Source organism: Sorex fumeus, unplaced genomic scaffold (assembly GCF_029834395.1).
Source record: "Sorex fumeus unplaced genomic scaffold, SorFum_2.1 ptg000122l, whole genome shotgun sequence".
Taxonomy (NCBI): Eukaryota; Metazoa; Chordata; class Mammalia; order Eulipotyphla; family Soricidae; genus Sorex; species Sorex fumeus.
The window spans coordinates 26,242,616-26,261,945 of record NW_026606179.1 but is presented as its reverse complement, the minus strand read 5'-3'; the positions used below and the strand labels follow the sequence as shown (position 1 = coordinate 26,261,945).

The window sequence follows — 19,330 nt, the reverse complement described above, 5'->3', positions numbered from 1 at the left end:
TTTCCCTGCCCTGCCCCATCCCTCCCCCTCCCTATATGGCAGACAGTTTCTCTCTTACTCTCTCTCTACTTATGGGCATTATGGTTTGCAATACAGATACCGAGAGGCCATCATGTTTGGTCCTCTGTCTACTTCCAGCACACATCTCCCATCCCGAGCGATCCCTCCAACCATCATTGAATTGGTGATCCCTTCTCTATTCCATCTGCCCTCTCCCCCAGCTCATGAGGCAGGCTTCCAACTGTGGAGCAATCTTCCTGGCCCTGTCTCTACTGTCCATGGGTATTAGTCTCATGTTATTTTATATTTCACAAATGAGTGCAGTCATTCTATATCTGTCCCTCTTTTTCTTACTCATTTCGCTTAGCATGATATACTCTCCATGACCATCCACTTATAAGCACATTTCATGACTTCATCTTTCCTAGCAGCTGCATAGTATTCCATTGTGTAGATGTACCAAAGTTTCTTTAACCAGTCGTCTGTTCTTGGGCAAGGATGAGACTTTGTTATCCTCACTAAACAGAAAGGTGCAGGATGCAACTGGCTTCAGGTATGACTGCATTTGGAGCCTGTGTAACATAAGGATGGCCAGTTCTCCATGTCTGCTCTATCCCCTGGGTTCACACCAATGTCAGGCCCTTCTGTGGGAGCTGCAAACCCAGAGCCCTCTTCTTTTGGTGTGGGGATGGAGACTGTCTACAGAGCTTTAGCAGTTCAACCCCTTGATTAGTGCCTCCTAAAAAAAAAGTCTTCTGTTCACTCAGATTGGGTCAGCCTATTCCTATTCCTGAACCAATTATGGTATCCAGTGAGATGTGATACACTGATTGGTGGGAATCTGAGGGCAAAGTCCCACTAAAATGCCCTCAGGGTAGGAATAGGACGTGAGGGGCTGCTACTGGGGAAACAGGGAGATATGAGAAAGCTAGGTAACCTAGTTTGGGGAACTTGTGGGTGAGCAGTACTCTGGTTCATTAAAGAGTCGCTTAAGAAGGGGGCACTGGAGGAGGGAATGTCAACCCCACTGGCCTTTACCCTGGGGTTTCCATAACCATGGACCAATAACTCATGGCAAAACAGCCATGGAGTTCAGCTTCACTCTCCATTCTTCATGTTTAGGGTGCATCCATTCTATCCTTCAGGGTGTCCCTCAGAAATCTTCTCTCGGCAGACTTTGAAGCCTTTTTATCCTGAGGTGTCCACAGTTGAGAAAACTGCCCTTGGTTTTCTTGGTTGAGAGAATCTTCACCTGAACAGCAAGGAAAGCCTCGCCATCAGGGAAGGACAGGGAGGAGGCCCAGGCAGAACCTCCCCAGGTAGAAAAACTCAGGCCAGGAGCTAGGATGCTCCATTAAAATGGGACTAGAAGAGACCCTGATATCCAGACAACTCAGAGGTCTCCTCAGCTCCCTCGGCTTATTTTTTTTTCAGCTTGTAGAAGGAAGACATGAAAGTGGCTGTCATTTTCTTATATGGCAGCCAGGATATAGGCTTTCCAGATCATTTCAGGTTGCTGTTGTGTTTCTTGCAGTGGTGAAATCGAGGTCTGGGGACGGGCTGTAGGCTTGACCCTCTCATCACAGTGTTCTGTGTTGCCAGTTCCCCAGAGCCAAAGCAGCTCCCTTTGCTGCCCTCCTCTGTGCTTTACTCTGTTGAGCATATAGGTCACAGTTTTCTCAATGGCCGGTTTGAACCTGCTGAACCCATGGGGAGGCAGAGCCCAGAAGGACAGAGAGAACCAGGGGGAAGGCAAACAAGACAGACCCAAAACTCAAAGAAGCCCTGTGGTCAAGGAAGGCAGCACTTAAGTGGTGGTTGACAGCACTGAACAAATCATGGTCCTTTCTGCAGAAATTAAGAAAAGAGGTCAGACTCAGTCTGAGAAGCAGGCACCAGAGTGGCTAGGCACAGTGCTCCTGCATTTCCAAAATAGGGCTGTATCTCTGGGCTGTGCTTCTGATCTTCTCTTGTACCCAGGAGGTAAGTTCTCACCATCTTGATTGTTATTCAGAGTCACCATCCACCTAACTGCCAGAGACTCCCGTCACTTTCTAGAAATCAAAAGACTGGCACAACCTGGAGGCTGGGGTGCAGAGGATGAGCACCCATGGGGACTCTGAGGATTGGGGAGCACCCATGTCTTGGGTGCCTGCACTTGTGGAGTCTCCACTTTATATGCAACTACAGGGACTTAGCCCTGACCCGGCTGGCTAGGAACAATGAGAAATACTCCAGAGTTGGAGAAGAAGCTAGAGCCGGTGAGGTGGTGCTTGTTGCGCAGAACCCAGAACCTGGGAGAAGGGTTGAGAGGGTGAGAAATCTGGGTCAAGAAGAAGGATCTGGAATCCCAAACTGTGGAAGTGGTATACAGTGGCTGGGAGAATCTTTGAGTGAGAGACAGGTGTGAGTCAAGTTTCAGCTTGAGTTGGACACTGAGACCTTTTGACCTTTTTGCCCAGCACCCATCTAGACCCCCCACCTCCCATCTTGACTTCTAAGGGAGGAGGATCCCTATGCTCCTGTGGCAACCCGCCGGGAGTCTTCCAGAAGGCAGATCGCGCGGGCGCCTACAGGGGGCGCGGGGGAGCCCTCTCCCTCGCCTGGTCCCTCACCTGCTGCTGCTTTAGAATGTACCGCTGCGCGGTCCCCAGGTCATGGTTAGTAGCTGCCCCACCAGGTCCCGCCTGCCAGCCTCAGCAGCCTCGGAACTGTCCTGCGCAATCGCCAAGGATCCCCGCCCAGGAGCGCGTGCCCCCTGCGAGGTGTAGGACCTCCTGAGGCTGCAACGCCTCCTGCCTCAGGCCTGGAAGCAGAGCCCCAACCCTGGGCAGTCTCCATCTGTCCCCAACAGCGGCTGGCTGGCAGGGTAGGGCTCCAGAGCTGTGTCAGGACTCGTGCCTCTGCCTCCCAAGACCCTGGCAGGGTCGGCTGCTGGAGGGTTAAAAGGCGACTGCCACCCCCATTCTCTTGGGGAGAAAGTGCCTTTTCTCCAAGTCCATATGGCCACTTCCTTTCGACCTGCCCGGCCCTGCTCGCCTCTTTGTCAGAGCTGTCATTTATAAAGAATCACTTGACTTACAATAACAGGTTCAAAAGACAACGGAATATAATCAGTTGCTCCACGAAGAACTGAAGAACGTGCCCCCTGCTTTGGCTACCCTTTCCTAAGAGCCGGTAATATCACTAATGTGATTGCCCGTTCATTTTTTTTTTTTTGCACACACACACACACACACAAATGCTTTGTATTTTGGAATTTGTTCAAAGAGAATTTCGAACCCATTAGATCGGAAAATGCAGACAGAATTCCTAAACTTTTGTGGGGGTAAGCAGAAGACTGAAAAACAAAAAAGCCAAACCCAAATACTCACCATTGCAGAGATCCGAGAGAGGACTTAAAAGAATCTCAAAAAACTCGTTTGTTGGGGAAAGCAATTCCCTGCCCTTAAAGAGAGCGAGACAGTGTGAGAGAAAGAGACAGAGAGGCAGAGACAGAGACAGAGAGACAAACAGAGCCAGAGCCGGAGGAGGAAGGGAGAAAGAAAGAGAATGAGAGAGAAAGAGACAGAGAAAGCAGGATGGTAGGAAGAAGAGTGGAAGGAAAGGGAGAGAACCCAAGCTGGATTCCCAGGGCAGAGTGCAAGGAGGTCGGCAGTGGTGCCAGGCCTGAGTGCTGCTCCATGCCCTGCCCCACACTGGTCTGCAGGACAGATCACACGCTGCAAGTGACTAGAGCTGGTGGCCCGGGGCAGCTGGGTCTCCTCTATGCTGAGATCTCAGCCCAACCAGCAGCTCCTCCCTGTGTGAGTTTTTGTGTTCCTCACTGGATCCTGGGCAGGCGGTTTGCAGCTCAGAGCACCTGCTGGCAAAGAGCTGTGCCCTGTCTTTTTTGGAATCTTTGCTTTTTATGTATTGTGGTGCCTGGTTGTAAACCCTCCAGTCATCGTAGGGAACCTGAGTTCAGGCAAGCTGGAACAAGTCTCACCTGAATCAGTGTTTTAAATGTCTCTGTGGCTTGGCGTTTTGTATCACCAATCTGTCTCTTTTCCTTCTTTATCGTGTGCAACACAGGCCTCCCCCTCCTTCCCTCTCTCTCTCACTCTCTCTCATTCTCCCTCCATCCTTCCCTCTCTCCCTCCCTCTCTCCTTTATTTGTCAACTCTTTCAGTTCCTGTATTTATGCTATTAACATGCCCCAGTGCCACATTCAAGTCTTTTCTTTAAAACAAGCTCCTCATTTGGTGTAGCTGGATACTTCTTTTATTATTATTACTGAATCTTTTTTTTTTTTTTTACCCATAATGACACCGGGATCATTATATAATCCTATAACAAAGAGGCTTTTGAGGCACCAGCTTTTGTCAACTCCAGGACAGAGAATTCATAATTGCATTATTCAGCCTTTTCCCCCTACTTACCCCTCAGCTGGCTTCACAGAAACCCCAGCCCACGCAGCACTCACATCTCTACCTTGTTACCTCGCCTGGTATTATTGACTTAAACCATTTGCTTGAGGACCAGCCTTGTAAAGTTGCCTTAAAAAAGTTATTTTGTTTGATAATTAAGTCCTGGAGCCCACCGTGTGATGATTATTCTGGACCCATAAGGCAGAGAACCTGCGTGACGTTTTTCTCGAAGTTTAATTACCGTATGCTAATTTCCTTGCCTACTACGTGATTAATTAAAATCATATTTTCATAATCATTTGGCACTAGTATTGTTTTAGAATTATCATGATCTCCTAAATAGTGTCTGTAAATAAAGTCGCCTCTAATGGCAGGCGCGGGAGGCGAGGCTGAGGACCTCTCCGTGTTTGTATCGCGGCGATTGGCAACATAACTGCCTTATTTACATTAAATACGCCACAAGGTTACAGCGCGGATCAACGTCATTTGATCGCTGATGACTCCCTTAAACGCCCGGGCTGTGACTGATTCTCCGCGTCCCGCTGTCCACCGAGATTCACCCGGGAGTTTTTTTTTTCCCCCCAGAAAAGAAACAGACTTTAAATAGTTTCAGGAGCAGGTAAGAATTACGCGTTTTCCTCACCCCTTTTCCGTCTCTCTCTCTCTCTCTCTCCTCTCCCTCCGTGGCAATCCCTCTCTCCCTCTCGGCTGGATAAAAAATTCTTTAGTCAAAGGCAGGAATGCAAAGTAGTGACAAGCGAAGGGGCTGATATATGTCTCAGTAACGAGTCTGACAATCAGAATGTAGCTCTTGGAGAATAGATAGATTTTAATAAGTGTGTTTACATGAGCTCAAGGTCAGAAGCAAGCTGCGCTGTGTTAAATGGTTTCTTAGTTGCTAGACAGAGAGAAAAAATGGACGATCACACACCATTCTTTGTAGATTATTATATCAAGGGTTCAGTCTCTGGCTCATCAAAGCTAAATGCCGCAAGACCTATCTAGTTGCTGTGAATTATGCCAGGGCGACAATGGAGAGCGTTTTTAATGGTACAATGCATTTCACCTACCAGATAGGGGGAGGCCGAGCCGGGGACGGGGATGTCTGCTGGGGCTGGGTGATGAGTATCAATGAACGGGGCGATTCTGAAAAGAGGCAGATGAAAATCGAGCCCGCCCTGCCCCGGCGGGGCTGGGAACAGTTCGCGGGGCTCTGCCGAGTGGGCGAGCGAGGCGCGCGAGCAGGGCGCCCGTCCCCCCTCAGCCCCGGAAAATGATCAAGTCAATCATGTGGACATGTTTCATTATTCATTGAACACAATCTTTTACAACGCTCCGCTTACGTGCCCGACTTTGCTCCCGACGCCCGCGTTTCAATGTTTAAGGTAAGGAAAACAAAGGTGGGAGGGGGGGGGGGCCCGGCGGGGCGCGGCGCGGCGGGGGGCTCGGGGGGGGGGGCGCGCGCGCGCGGGGTGGCGCGGCGGGTGGGGTGCGGGGGTGGGGGCCGGCCCCGGCGTCCGGGGAGGTGGCAAAGTGAGTTTGGACTCTTGGCGTCGCCCCCCCCCCAACCCGCCACCACCTCCATCCCCTCCCCCCCACCTCCCTCCTCGCCTGGCCGAGGCCTGCCGCCGGCTTCTTTCTCGCCCCATCGCGATTAAAAAAATACGGTCTAATTAAATATCCGTGGCTGTGACGTTGGCGAGAGGAGCTGTCAGCGGGGGGGAAGCGGAGCCGCGGAGACCGCGGGCGGGCGGCCGGCTCCGGCGGGGCGCGGGCAACTTCGGCGGCGGCGGCGAGCCTCCCGCCGCCCGCGGTCCCGGGACCGTTACTTTGAACCGGCGTCTCTCGGGCTCCGAGGCGGGCGCAGCCGGACGCGCCAAGCCCGCGGCAGCCCCCCGCGCGCCCCCCGCCGCTCGGGCCCGGGAAACTTTCAAAGGGGCTGGGGCAGGGGGGCGGTGGCGGTGGCGGCTGTGGGGTGGGGGGTGGGGGGAGCGATGTGAAGCCCGGGAGGCCGGGGCGGCGGAAACTTCTGCCCAAGTAGGCTCTCCCCATTTTTCTCTCCGCCCGCTCCTCCGCTCTCCCTCCTCGCCCCCTTTCTGGTTGCGCGGCTTGCCGCGGGATTCCGGCCCCGCCGCCGCCGCCGCCAACGCCGCCGGGGTGGGGGGGAGAGGGTAATTCCTTCAATTTTTTTTTTTTTAAATTTTAAATCAAAGTTAGCTGATGCTTCCAGCGTGTGAAACTTGCGGGCGCCCAGGCCGCCTAGACCTGCCATTTTGTGTTTTTGCAGTGGCCTCCTGCGCCCCGGGAGCCGCGCCAGGCCGAGGCCGGGGGTGGGGGAGGGTGGGGGGGGTCTCGGCCCGGCCCGGGTGCCTGGGTCCGAACCCGCGACCCCCAGGAAAAGGTCGTGGCGCCCGCTCGCGCGGCCGGCGCCCGCAGCACCTGCCGCGGCCCAGCCCAGGCCTGGGGGCCAATCGGGGGCCCCAAGATACGAATAAAGAAAGAAATAAGTAACAGGTTATGGAGGGAACTGAGTCGGCCAGCCCTGGGCTTGCAGAAACGAGGCCAATCAGAGCGAGGGAGTGCGGGCGTGGGGGGCCCTGGAAGGCGGGGAAGATGCAGGGGGTTGGGGGCGGCGGGGAAGAGCGCATTTTGGGGGAACGGACCTTCTCGCCCAGATGTATGGTGGGGGGGGGGGGAATCATCTTTGCTGCTCTACCTCTCTGCTTCACGACATTATTTTTTGAAGACGAAGAATTGAAGAAAACAGTCGTAGGCGGGACCGGAATGTATTTTAGGCAAAAAAAAAAGGGGGGGGGAGCTTTTCTTTGATGATGAGTAGGAAAGTGTCCAGATCTCGACGCGCCCATCTGTTGCAGTTTTGCAAATAATTTAAAATATAGATATCTCCATCCATATAGATGGATGTATATGAAGTGGAAGGTGGGAACGCAGGCGTCGGGAAGTTAGGGGGGAAAAGCAAGAAAAGGGGGAACCGGGCAGAGGGAGACTGTCCCCACCCCTCCCCCTCTGAGCGCGTCGCAGAAAACTCCTGCCGGGCTTTCTTTGGGGACAGGTGGAAAGTTGTCACTCCCTATCCCCCCCACCCCCAACTTCTGTATTGTGAGCGTGCCTACTGTCCGCCTCCTGGCCAACGAGCACCCCACGTCCGAGTTAGGGAGAGGGTCGGCATGATCCTTCTAGGGGACGGCGGGGGCGGCCGCCTGGAGCTGGGGCCCGTTGGAAGCGGCAGGGCGGGGTCCCAGCGTCGCGTGCGGGTCGCGGCCGAGGCTGGGGTTTTGTTTGCCGGATATTGTTATGTCTAACGAGTGCCTCGCAGGAGACGTGATTTGTCAGCCGCCTTCGTTTTCACTTTAGCAGAAAATACGGCGGCCGCGCGGCCGCGTCCCGGCCTGCGGGGCTCGGGCGCCCGGGGGGCCGGCGGGGCTGCGGGCGCGGCGCCCCGGGTGCGTGCGGCGGCGGCGAGCGGGCGGCGGGCGGGCGGGCGCGGGCGGCGGGCGGCGGGCCGGGCGGGTGCGTGCGCGCGCGGCCGGCCTCGGGCTCCTCCAGCGCCTTCTCCGGGCGGCCGCGGCCGCCGTGCAGTTTAGCAGAAATCCGACAGGGGCCGCGTTTGCTGAGCGCATCCGGCCGCCGGGCAGCCCGAGCGGGCGGCCGGGCCGGGCTGGCCGGTGTTAAGATGCGGGGCGGGAGTGGGGGGAGGGCCGCGGGCCGGGGGGCGCGGGAAGCGAGCTCCGTCTGAGCGGCCGCCGCCGCCGCCACCCCTCCCCCTACTCCCCGCTCCCCACCTCCACCAGTCCCCGGGGCTCCGGGTGCTCCCCGAGAGTTGGGCAGCCCCTGGAGCCCTGGCCTGGGCGCCCCCGCCCTCAGCAAGGGCTTAGGTGAACTTGGAATGGTGTGAGCGTGCGTGCGAATGCGTGCGTGTGTGTGTGCGTGTGTGTGTGTGTGTGTGTGTGTGTATGGGGGTGGGGGCTCGACTGGGAACGCACTGTGTTCTTGTCCACTTGGATATTAGCAACTGGGTTTTTTTCTCTCTTTTTTCTTTTCTTTTTTCTTTCTTTCTTTTTTCTTTCTTTTTTTTCTTTTTTTCTTTTTTTTACTTTAAGGCCGTCTTTGCTTACTGCTGGGGCTGGGAGGGGGCGATCTTTTCCCATCACTCACATCTTTGTTCATTGTTCATGGAGTGGAAGGCAGGCGACTTAAAGAGACGAAAGAGAGGAAAAGAGGGGGGGCGAGATAGAGAGAGGGAAAAGAGGGGGAGCAGAAGAGAGAAGGAAGAGAGGCGAGTGGGGGGGAGAGAGAGCGCCCCCGCCCCGCCCGGGTCGGGCTGGATGGTGAAACCGTAAACCCGCGCGCGGAGGGTCGCCGGGAAAGTGGACATTACCGCTTTAATTAACTTCGAGATGATCCGGCGGCGGGACCTGGCGTAGCCGTGACGCGCCCCCATAAATCTGCCCGGCCGGGGCTGCTCCGAGAACTCGTACAGTAGCGGCGTCAGATCCAACCCGCGCCTCCCAGTCCGGCGCCTATTTGCATAATTGGATTTTTTTTTTTTTTGCCTTCTTCCTTCCTGAAACTTGTTTGAAAACCCAAGTGAAAACCGCGACGACCTGCACGCTCAAAAGCAAGTGCCAAGTAAGTGCCCTGCAGTGGCCTCGGCGTGCCCCGAGGTTAGCGCGCAGAGCCGGCGAGCGAGGCGCCGCGAGCGGTGCGCGGCCGGACGGGCCTCGGGTGAGGGCTGCTCGGCGGCGGGAGGACGCAGCCGCTCGCTGGCTCCCGGGCAGCCAGCCCGCCTGGCAGCGCGCACAACTTTTTTTTTTTTTCTTTTCAGCCTCACGACTTTTCGGTCCAGGTGAGATGATCGGACCACGCGTGTACCTGTAGCCAGCCCTGGGAGGCGATCTTTAAGGCGCGGCGGAGTTGGGCATCTGGGGTCGGGTTAGTCGGTCCCCGCCGTGCTGGAGGGCAGAGCTTCCAGAGAGCCAGCGGGGAAGGCTGCTGGGCGAGCAGTGGCCGATGCAGCTCTTAGCCAAATGCCTCCCCTATTATTCTAAGGTGTGTGTGTGTGTGTGTGTGTGTGTGTGTGTGTGTGTGTACACGCGCCTATGTGTGCGAGCTGTAATTTAAAATGATCCAAAAGCAACAACAACAACAACAACAAAAGCAGACAAGGCTTCTCCCTTAGTTTGTCTCCCCATTATCCCTCCTTCCCCCCCCCACTCCCCCCCAAAGCCACCATCATTTAGTTCTGTTGCTGGATGAAGAGACTGCAAAGCTTCTTCGCTGAAGACAGGGTCACAGAGAGAACGACAGTTCTGTTGGAAAGGCCACACATTGTAAGCCCAAACATAGCCGCAGTCACAAATTCTCAACAACCTTTGTCTGTCATGGAAAGTGGATTGGTAGCACCTCAGATTTTATTAAAAATACGCTAGATATTATTTTAATTTACAGTGAACCTGGGGGAAAGTCCTGTGTTTGGGAGAAAACTGTCACTGAGTTCTTGTGCCTGGGAACTTCCTGGGGGCTGAACCCACTGCAGAGCCTCCACGGGAGTAGGGGACCCGGTTTTCTGCTTGGGGAGTCACAGGGGGGCGCCAGGGCAGACCTCCGGCCACTGCTTAGACTTCTGGCTGAAGGCTGCTTTAGTTATGATGTCATTCTGATAGCGGAGTGCAAATGTCTCCTGATTGCACCGTTAGCCGCCTGGCTGATCTGCTTGGTAATGATAGCACTGACGTCCTCCCTTTGACAAATGCAGGCCCCAGAGCCCTAGGAATTAACTCCCCCCACCCGCTGAGGAGGGAGCAAGTGACCAGAAGTCTCACAGCGCCTTTGAGCACTGAGTCCAGCCACTGACGTGGATGGTAGGCCAGAGACTGAGGAACCCCTGATTTACCAAAGTTCAGAAAACTTTGAGAAGCTTTCCTTTTCCAGAATGTCTTTAATCTGATCCAACTTTAATCTGGTTGTGAGCAAGCAGAGATATTTGGATCTGACCGATGAATGCGACCCCAGGTCGCTCTGGAGCCATAGCATGGGAGAAAGGACTGTGACGGATGTTTCCTACCTTTGATCCTTAACTGTGCTTTATGTTAATATCACTGCAAGTCAACTGGATTAAGTGTAGATTTTAAAATAGTGTACAATGATTTAAGATTTCTTTTGATTTACTGTTCATATGAAATTTGCATAAATGTGATGAAAATGAACTTAACATCTGGGCATATGAAAAAAGGTTAGTACCTCATATGTCATCTGCAGAGAAAGTCTCTAAAATGCTTTCACCCTAAACTGGGTTCAGGGAAACAGTTCCTAGAGACATAAATGGTAATTATGGAAAACCTGGAGAAAGCGCTTTCAATAAATTTGCATTCTCTTGGACCACTGCTCTGAAAACCCATCTAGTTCTGTGCCTGGAGTGCTTCACTTCTGAGCAGGCTTGAGATCCTTACAACTCAGCAAGTTAACTGCTGGCCGGGGCTGTCTTCACGGAAGACGTGGGGCAGGCAGGGAACGACGGTCACGCTACTGTGGTCCAAGCCTGAGGCCAGTCACCCCCATTATGTGGGAGGACAGGAGGGTGCTAGAGTGTGCAGCCTTACCACAGTTGCCCATTGGGTGCTGAAGGCTGTGCTGAGACATGGAATTGTTGCCTGCTGAGCCCCCAAAAGCTGCCCAATTAGGTTGTCTACTCTGCCTTAGGTAACCAAAGACATTTTCATCAGTGCAGACCTATAAAATCCACAAGCCCATTCAAGTGAACTCTGAACTCCATCTTACTTTTTGAGCAAGACAAGCTTATCTGGTGGCATGAGAAAATCAGAGTTAAACAGCTTTCCCCAAATGGGGTTGCCTTTTGCTCAAAAGTTGGCTATGAATGGCACAGGTGTTTTTTAAAGTGCCTTGAATGGAGGGGGAAAAAAAGACAGCGATGATGCTCATGAGAATATAGATGAACTTTTTTTTTTTTGGAAGAAGATCATAAAAGAAGAAAGCAAATAGATTTATTTTTCCAGTTTGAATGAGGACAATTATAGCTTTTTAACATCTTTGGATTTAGTGTTTTTAATAAGCTCTTTAAGTAAGCTGAAATATCAGCTTGCATTTTGTTCTCAGCATTATTTAAAGTGAGACTCCGTGCAAGTTTCAGAACAGACGTGTGCTGTCTGCAGGTCATCTATAGACCGTGCTGAGGACAGGAACCCCCACCCCCGCCCCTGCAGCCATGGACTGGAGCAGGTGAGGGCGGCTGCTTCCTCCTGGCTCCAGGTGTGGGAAGGCCTGAGCTCTGGGGCATTGCCCATCTCTGAGTCTGTGAAGAACAGGGTGGGAATCTGGAAGCCAGCATAAACTTCTCATGTTGGGGAGACCCCACTGCTGGTAAGACTTGTGACCCAGGCCCACTGCAAGCATCCTTTTTGCTCTGGGACTTGCCAGGGGGCAGGGGGTACTGTAGAGGAATGGGATTATGGGGTGGACAGTGAGCAGGTCTTGGACTCTGCCTGGTGGGTGGGACACTGTATTTTGTGTGCTTTGTGTACCTGAGTTGGCAGCCAGGCCTCTGTCAAGCAGGGGCTTCGATTTTTCATGTTTTTCTGGAGTCCTCTCCGCAACCCTGTGATGTTCCTATTGGTGGCAGAGAGAGGCCTTCGCAGGGGGAGCATCTGAGCCCCATGAGAGAATTATTTGCATGGTCACATTGAGCCCAGCCAGGCAGCAGTCCCTGGGCGGTGGTTGTGATGAAGCAGGAGTGTGCCCCTGTGTGGGGAGAAAGCGACCCCTGGAAGCACCCTTTCTGAGTTGATGTTTCTCCTTCCTTCTCTCTCTCTCTCTCTCTCTCTCTCTCTCTCTCTCTCTCTCTGTGTGTGTGTGTGTGTGTTGTGGAGATCTCCCAAACAGTGATCAGGGACCCAGGGACTGTGCCCAGTGATACTTAGTCAAATGGCCCATTCAGTGCTCAGAACCAGCAGTGCGACTACCAAGGTGGCCTAGGAGGGCCATGAAGGACTGGGAATCACTCAGGACTCAGGACCCTGAACTCTCCATCTGGCCTGATGACTTTGCTTCCTCTGCAGTTGCACCCTCAATGTAGATGAGAGTTTGCGGTTGATTGGGATTGGGTATGGCGTCTGCAATCACTGAAGGGACCAGAAAGTAGATGGGGACAGAGAGCTTGTGGACATTGACCCTGGGGAATGCAGGTCACCTTCCCTGAATTTCTTTATTCACTTAAGTGAAGGCAGAAATGGAATGGCAGCCATTGCAGAAAGATGCCCCTTGGCAAGCCTCCTGGTCCTTGGCAGAGCTGGGGGTGGGGAGAATGGGAACCCTCCTGTCCAGATTTTGCCAGCATCAGACTTCTGTGAGCATACACCTGGGATCCCACTGTACAGAGGACTGTTTGGGTGGCTTGAAGATCTCTCCAGGTCTTTATCCCTCTGCCCCCACCTTTTCGCTTTTAAATATCAATGGTGGGGGCTGGGGGTATGGCTCGTAAGGCTGGAGCACATGCTTGCATGCAGGATCCCTGAGCTTGATGCCTTGCACTAACTACATGGTTCCCCCAGAAGCGCAGGGTGAGGCCCCTGAATCCCAAGGGAGAAGTGACCCCTGCCACTTCCTCCCCATCATTGTAGATCTTTCTTCTTTCTCTTACACTGAAAAAAAAATATTTGTGAACTGGACACTGAAAGCCTTTGTATAGCTTCTGAACCTGTTAGATATCTGCTTTATCTGTTCTAGAAACAAGATTTAGGCTGAGGTCTTTGGTGGGACTTTCCAGACTCACTGGACATTGTTTCTGTTGAGCAGGACTTCTCAGCACCGAGACTGTGGGCATTTCTTGCTTGTTGTGGAGTGTCTCCTGGGCCTTATAGGAGATTCAGCAGCACCCCTGTTATCTACACACAGGAATCCGACAGCACCTCCCATTGTGACAGTAAACATGTCTCTGGACATTTTTTTAAAATATCCCTCTGGTGGGAATCTCAGGGTCATTCCCATGGTGCCAGCTTTTGACGTGGGCATCTTGGGCATGGGAATGTGCCTTCATCAGGGTAAGCACAGACTGGCAAAGAGATAGATGTGTCCCTGTGCCCTGCAGCCATGGGAACCTGAGAGCAGGGGCGCCACCTCCATGGTGGAAGAATAAGGGGAATCAGGAGTGAAGGAAAGAAGGTGGCATTGCCAACAGTGGTGGTACCCGTTCGTCTGCAGGCCAGGACTGGGTTTCTGGCCCTCACTGTGCCCATACATGTGAGAATGGAAAGCAGCAGTTCTCTGTTCTGTCCTGGCTTAGTTTGTTGTTGTTGTTGTTGTTGTTGTTTTGGGGCGACAGCTGGTGGTGCTCAGGGCTTATTCCTGACTCTCTGTTCAAGGTATTACTCTTGGCAGGGGCTGGTGGGCCATATGTGGTGCCGAAAATCAAACTCGGGTCTGCTGTATGCAAGGCAAGTGCCTTCCCCACTGTCCTGTCTCTCCAGCCCCTCCCAGCTTAGTTTTGAGCACTTACTTTGCTCTAAGCATGGCGTCTGTATGATACCATGGATTCACTCTATGTCCATTTCATCCCTAACAACCTCTCTGTGAGGGCAGCTATTGCATTTGTCATGAATTTTAGGTAGGGACTCTGAGGTCCTAAGAGAAGGAGGCGGTGGGTCTGAGAAGAGCCTGTCTCGTCTGCCTCCAGCGTGCAACTGTCCACCCCCATCCTGACCCTGTCCTGCTGATCTATCCATGTTCCACTTACCACAAGGCCCCTATGATGGCATCATGGTTGACGGAGATGCTCATGTCCAGTAGCCTGGCACCTGGTATCTAGCTCATGTCGTAGGCAATGAAAGTCAGGGCTTTGGATGCCAGTCCCCCCACTCCCCAGGTGGGTGGTGACAGAAGGGCCATGTGGAAACTTCAAAGGCATTATACAGATACATAGAAAGGAAACTCAGTTTGTACGGGTCCCCTTTCCTCTGCCTGCATATTCTTAGTCTGTGGCTTTACAATGAGAACTCTTAGTGGTGTTGTGACAGAGGAAGAATGGCAGGAAGAATGGTGACATAGACTTGAGTGATATTAACCCCCAAGTTTTCAAATGAAGTATTGTAGCTTGATTACTTGCATCATGTTCAGCTGGGTCTTTGATCGCGGGGGACAGGGGTGAGGGGCAATAAGGTCTTGTCTCTCCTTCTCCTTGTACTCCTGGAGTGTTCTTCAGCCTAAATGTCATGGTATCGGCTCCTATGGTTTCATTCCACACCTTTCCATCCATCCTCCCCTTCACAATTAAAAAAGAAATAAAATAAACGTTCTGATGTTTTGTTAACAAATTATACCTGTATAATTGTGTACAGGATGAACTCAACTCTATTTCGCTGGTGTAGGTTACCCCTAAAATCAAGATTAACTGTAGAAATGACCATTCACAGCCATGTTATAAAGATGAGCCTGTTTGCATGTTGGAACTTGCCATGTACTTCCCTCTGATGGGACTTTGGTTCATGGGAGGCTGAGGGGAGGGTTCTCAAGGTTTTACTGTACTTCGACAAACATTGAATCCAGCCTCTGGTTACAGGAGTCACCTTGTGGAGGTGAGGGCACTCAGATGCCAACCAGCATCCCTGAGGGCCTGCTATGGGGTGACTGCCTCATACCAGGCCCTTGTAACCGGAACCTTATTTAGTACTTTATTCTTTATTTGTTTTTTTTTTAAGCTTCGGTTCTGGGGCCACATCTGGCACTGTTTAGGGCTTATTCCTGGCTCTGGCCTCAGGGATCACTCCTGGCAGGCTATAGGGACCAGACTCTGGATGATGCTGGCAGTGTTCAAGGCAAGTGCCCTACCTGCTGTACTGTATCTCTCTGGACCCCTGTTTTAGTCCTTTTAACAACTCACTGAAGGGCACTTCTCAGCTCGTCTCACCACTGGCTGGGTGACAACTGGTTGCAGCCACACGACTGTTTCATGGCAGTGTGAGGAACTGAGTCGCTTCATTGCTAACCTTGTCTGCACCCCTCCCCCCATACAGTGCTCGGAGGTCTACAGCAGCCAAGTCATCCTTCCTAGTAATACTAACTTACTTGGTTGTGGAAGTTAAAAATGTAAACCGGAACTTGCTGCTTGCAAGAACATATGCATTGTTGTAAATTTGTTTTCAAGAGGGAGAAAATATTTGGAAACTGTATCAGCTAATCTGTGTCAGTTATAGAGAAGCAAACAGATCATGGACCACAGAGATGTTATATAAAATTTAATCTCTTTGAATAGCTTGATTATTTAATTTATCTATCAAAATATCTAGAAACATTTATCCCAATTGGCTAGAAAAAATAGTGGCACAAATGATTTTTCTTGTTCTTTACATTTTTTTTTAAAATTCTCTATTGAAATCTATTAAAGTCAAGGCAGGCAAAGCCTTCCAAATTATTACAGAAAGCCTGTCATTTCTATGAAGCCTATTGAAGGGGGTGGGAAATCTTATTGAAATTACTGCTAAAGTGCTTTAATTATTTTGCTTCCTCGGCCAGGGCTCCCAGTTTGGGGGTTGTAATCTGTGGATGCCAAGTGGCTATTTCAGCAGCCTTAAATCTGCACTGAGCAGAGAGCATCTCACTGATGAAGCATGGTTGGGTCTGCTAATTAAACTCAGCGCGCGATGCTTGCAGCTTCTGAGAAACTTTATTCACCAACATTTCCACTGGAAGACAGTCTATACTGGGGAGTGGTAATCCCACTCCAGCAGCCTATGAAGAGTTCAAACGAGGGTGGGGTGCGAGTGTGGTGTGGAAATGTGTGTGTGTGGGGGGGGGGTGCAAAGCCGCCACATGCGGAAGACATGAAAGGCTGTAATCTGCACAGCCAGTCTCCTCCGGGAGGGTGAAGGCTGCCTGGGGACCAAGCCTCTCCTGTTGCCCAGTCCTGTGGGCCACTCTGAGCCCTGGGAAGCTGCAGCCCTGCCTGACGCTCTCCGGGACTTTGAAAGCACAGATTCCGAAGCAAATAGCCAGACACTCTGTCTGCAATTCTTTTTTGTGATCGTTGATTTGACAACTTAATATCTATTTTCTCTGCGTTTTGGGGTTTTGTTTTGTTCTAGCTCACCCTCCCCAGCCTGATTCCTTCCTTTTCAGCTGTTTCACTCTTTGTGTACATATGCCTTTTGAAAGTATGTTGAAAATGCTTTTCTTAAAGTTTTTTTCCCCTTTTTTTTGGGGGGGGGGGAAGGGAGTGCATTTAAATCTTAGTAGCATTTCAAATTCTCATCTTGAGTATTTGGGAGGCAGAAGAAATCCTAGAGGACCTGAACATTTGCGTCATCTCAGATGTATTGATTACGACTGTGAGGTAGCAGTGTTCCCTTTAAAAAAAAACACGGTGGCTTTCTGAGCTCCTGACAAATGACAGCTTGGCCAGGGTCTCGTCATCTGATTGGCATTTCCCATGGCAATGCTCCTGTGATGTAAGAGTGGCGATAAGGCCTGTATTTGCAGGGGAGAGGGGGAAGGATGTGTAAGCTGTGCCCACTGGCATATTTATTCTTTAGCGGTAGATGTCTGGTGAGGTCAAGTAATATATTCTAGGTATTTGAGTTCGCACCATTCTCAGAGCCCTCCCAGAAGACCTGGCTGCGTTTTGACGTTCTGCCCTTTCATCTCACCCATACCAGCAACTTGATCCTCCGTTTCCTTCAACATGTCAGAGGGTGGAGAGGAGGGAGATGCCTGGGAGAGGCTTTTTCAGGCACTGCCTGTTCTGCTGAATGAGGAGCCGGGTTGTTCAGGTGAAAACCCCTAGGCTCGGTGTGGCTCCCAGGGGCCAGGGGGCTTGCAAGTTAAGGAAACTTTCTCTCCCTTGCATGATAATAGTGCTCAGGAAAAAAAGTAGGCAATTTTTTGGTATGCGTGTGTGTGATCTCTAAATACCACCTTTAATAAAGTAATTTGTTCATTGATCTGAAGAATGAGTGGTTTCCAGCTGCTTCATTCCTCAGGACAGACTTTAGAGTTGGGATCTATCTCTTGGCTCACTTCTGGCAGAGGTTGGCCTCCTGTGGAGGTCACTGTGAAGGGAGGGTCAGGGCAGTGCAGGAGGCCGGGGATGGAGCACTTATTTCTTCAGGAATCAGAGTGCTGAGCAGAATCCAAGGCCAATTTTTAATTTCATCATTTGTGCTTAAACGTGCAGCTATTTGTGCTTGCCATCTTCCATCTCCAAGGCAGGCGAATCAAATCGGGTGCTGGGCTGGGACCAAAGGCGACCCTCCTTTTATTAATTTCTATCATCAGCCAACTCTTATTCCTGAGATAACAGAAGGAAACGGGTATTCTTTTCATTTAGCGTTCTGAAAGGAGCTGAGTCTAAACAGGGAATTCTTTGTGTGCGTTTTACTTATTAGTTGTCTCCCCCTACCCCCCGGGTTACGTAGTGCATACCTTGCTTAATATGTCAATATCTATAATTTATATTTTTGCACAATTATTTTTAGGGATGTTCTTGCTTTCATTCTATTCCATGCTTACAAATTTTATTTCATTGATCTGGAAACATCAAGTTTGTAAATAAAGAAGAGCTAGAAACATTTTGGCGTTTTTAAATTTTTTTTTTTTTTTTTTGCTTTTCAGCAGAGTAACACAGTAATGAAGAGCTCAGGGGAGTTGGGTGGGACTAGGTTTGATACTTAACTCCTCTTCTGACAAGTTGTTTGGGAGCAGAGCTTTCTGTCTATTAAAAAAACCTCAGTGTTCTCATCAGGAAAATTGGAATAATCCATCCTTTTCTAATTGGGTCATCAAGATTAAAAGAGAAAATAATTAATGAGTCCAGAACCTGATTTTCAACATCTAGCTGGCATCTATCATTATTTGTTTTATGCATTTTGTTACTATTTTAGAAATAAGAACCCACCAACAATTGTAGGCATCTATCATTTGCAGAGTCTAGTGGAGAAGTGTCATTACTCCTTTGTTTCCCTGACTGGTCTTTGGAGTTATTTACCTGAGGATCAATAAGTATCAGCTGATTGATTTCCTATATGTTTCAGAAGATGCATTTTAAAGGGTCAGCTGAGTTCATGGCGGGATGTGAGGTGGGGGTGGGCTTTAGGTCTTTACTAAACAAACATTCTCCCTCCAATCTATCAAATGTGAGCACATTTATTTATGCACACCAAGACACACACACACACACACACACACACACACACACATGGTCCATGAAATAGACACGCAAACTAGTTGCTGCTGTTTGTGAGAATGTGAAGGGTCTTGTGCTTCATCTTTTTTGGGGGGCCAGAACTAAATGCTTGCACTCATTTGTTCATCCATTTTATCTACTTAAAAACATGTATTAAGTATAGTCTGTGTCCTAGGTCCTAGGTTGGATTAGTATTGTGGAAAAGAGTGGAGTTATATTGGAGTAGAAGTGAAAATAGTGATGATGTCTTGGGTTGCAAGTTCTCAATCTTTCTGATTCCCAGAGTCAGTGATACTACACCCTAGAAGGCACTGGAACGGCAGAGGGAATGGTAGTAGCCTTGATTTCAACTGGGGGGTGCGATTTCAAACAAGGTAGATTTCTAGGGGTGTGCTGAATGATTTTTTTTAAGGGATGGTAGGTCACAATAAGTTTAGGAAACTGTCCTACATTAAGCACACACGTATTAGAGACTCATCTAATTCACTTACTGGTTTATTGTTGATTTCAAGGGATCCTAATGAAGCATGAAACTAATGAGCTGAAATTGTGCCCATTGGATTCAAAATGAGTCACCCAAGGGAACATGGGGAGCTGGACACAACTCCTTTACTCTTCCTCCCAGGAGTAAAAGGGGGATTCTGGGTTAACTTCCCCTCAATGGTGGAAATCCTAAATCTATGGCAGAAGGAAAATGTTAGCCTTTCTTGCAAAG

At 50.8% G+C, this 19,330-nt stretch overlaps 1 protein-coding gene across 9 annotated transcripts in view; it reads left to right on the top strand.

The window, feature by feature from the left end:
• The first annotated feature begins 4,807 nt into the window (after positions 1 to 4,807).
• ZNF536 (zinc finger protein 536) overlaps positions 4,808 to 19,330 on the top strand; it is a 440,212-nt gene continuing 425,689 nt past the window's right edge. For 3 of the 9 annotated variants that reach the window (XM_056135847.1, XM_056135842.1, XM_056135850.1), the window contains exon 1: positions 4,808 to 5,028. The gene's annotated coding sequence lies outside the window, so the exon portion shown is untranslated. Of the gene's footprint in view, positions 5,029 to 5,604; positions 5,795 to 11,439; positions 11,808 to 19,330 lie in introns of those variants that run through there. The other 6 variants (XM_056135849.1, XM_056135848.1, XM_056135851.1 and 3 more) reach the window with 4 other exon arrangements.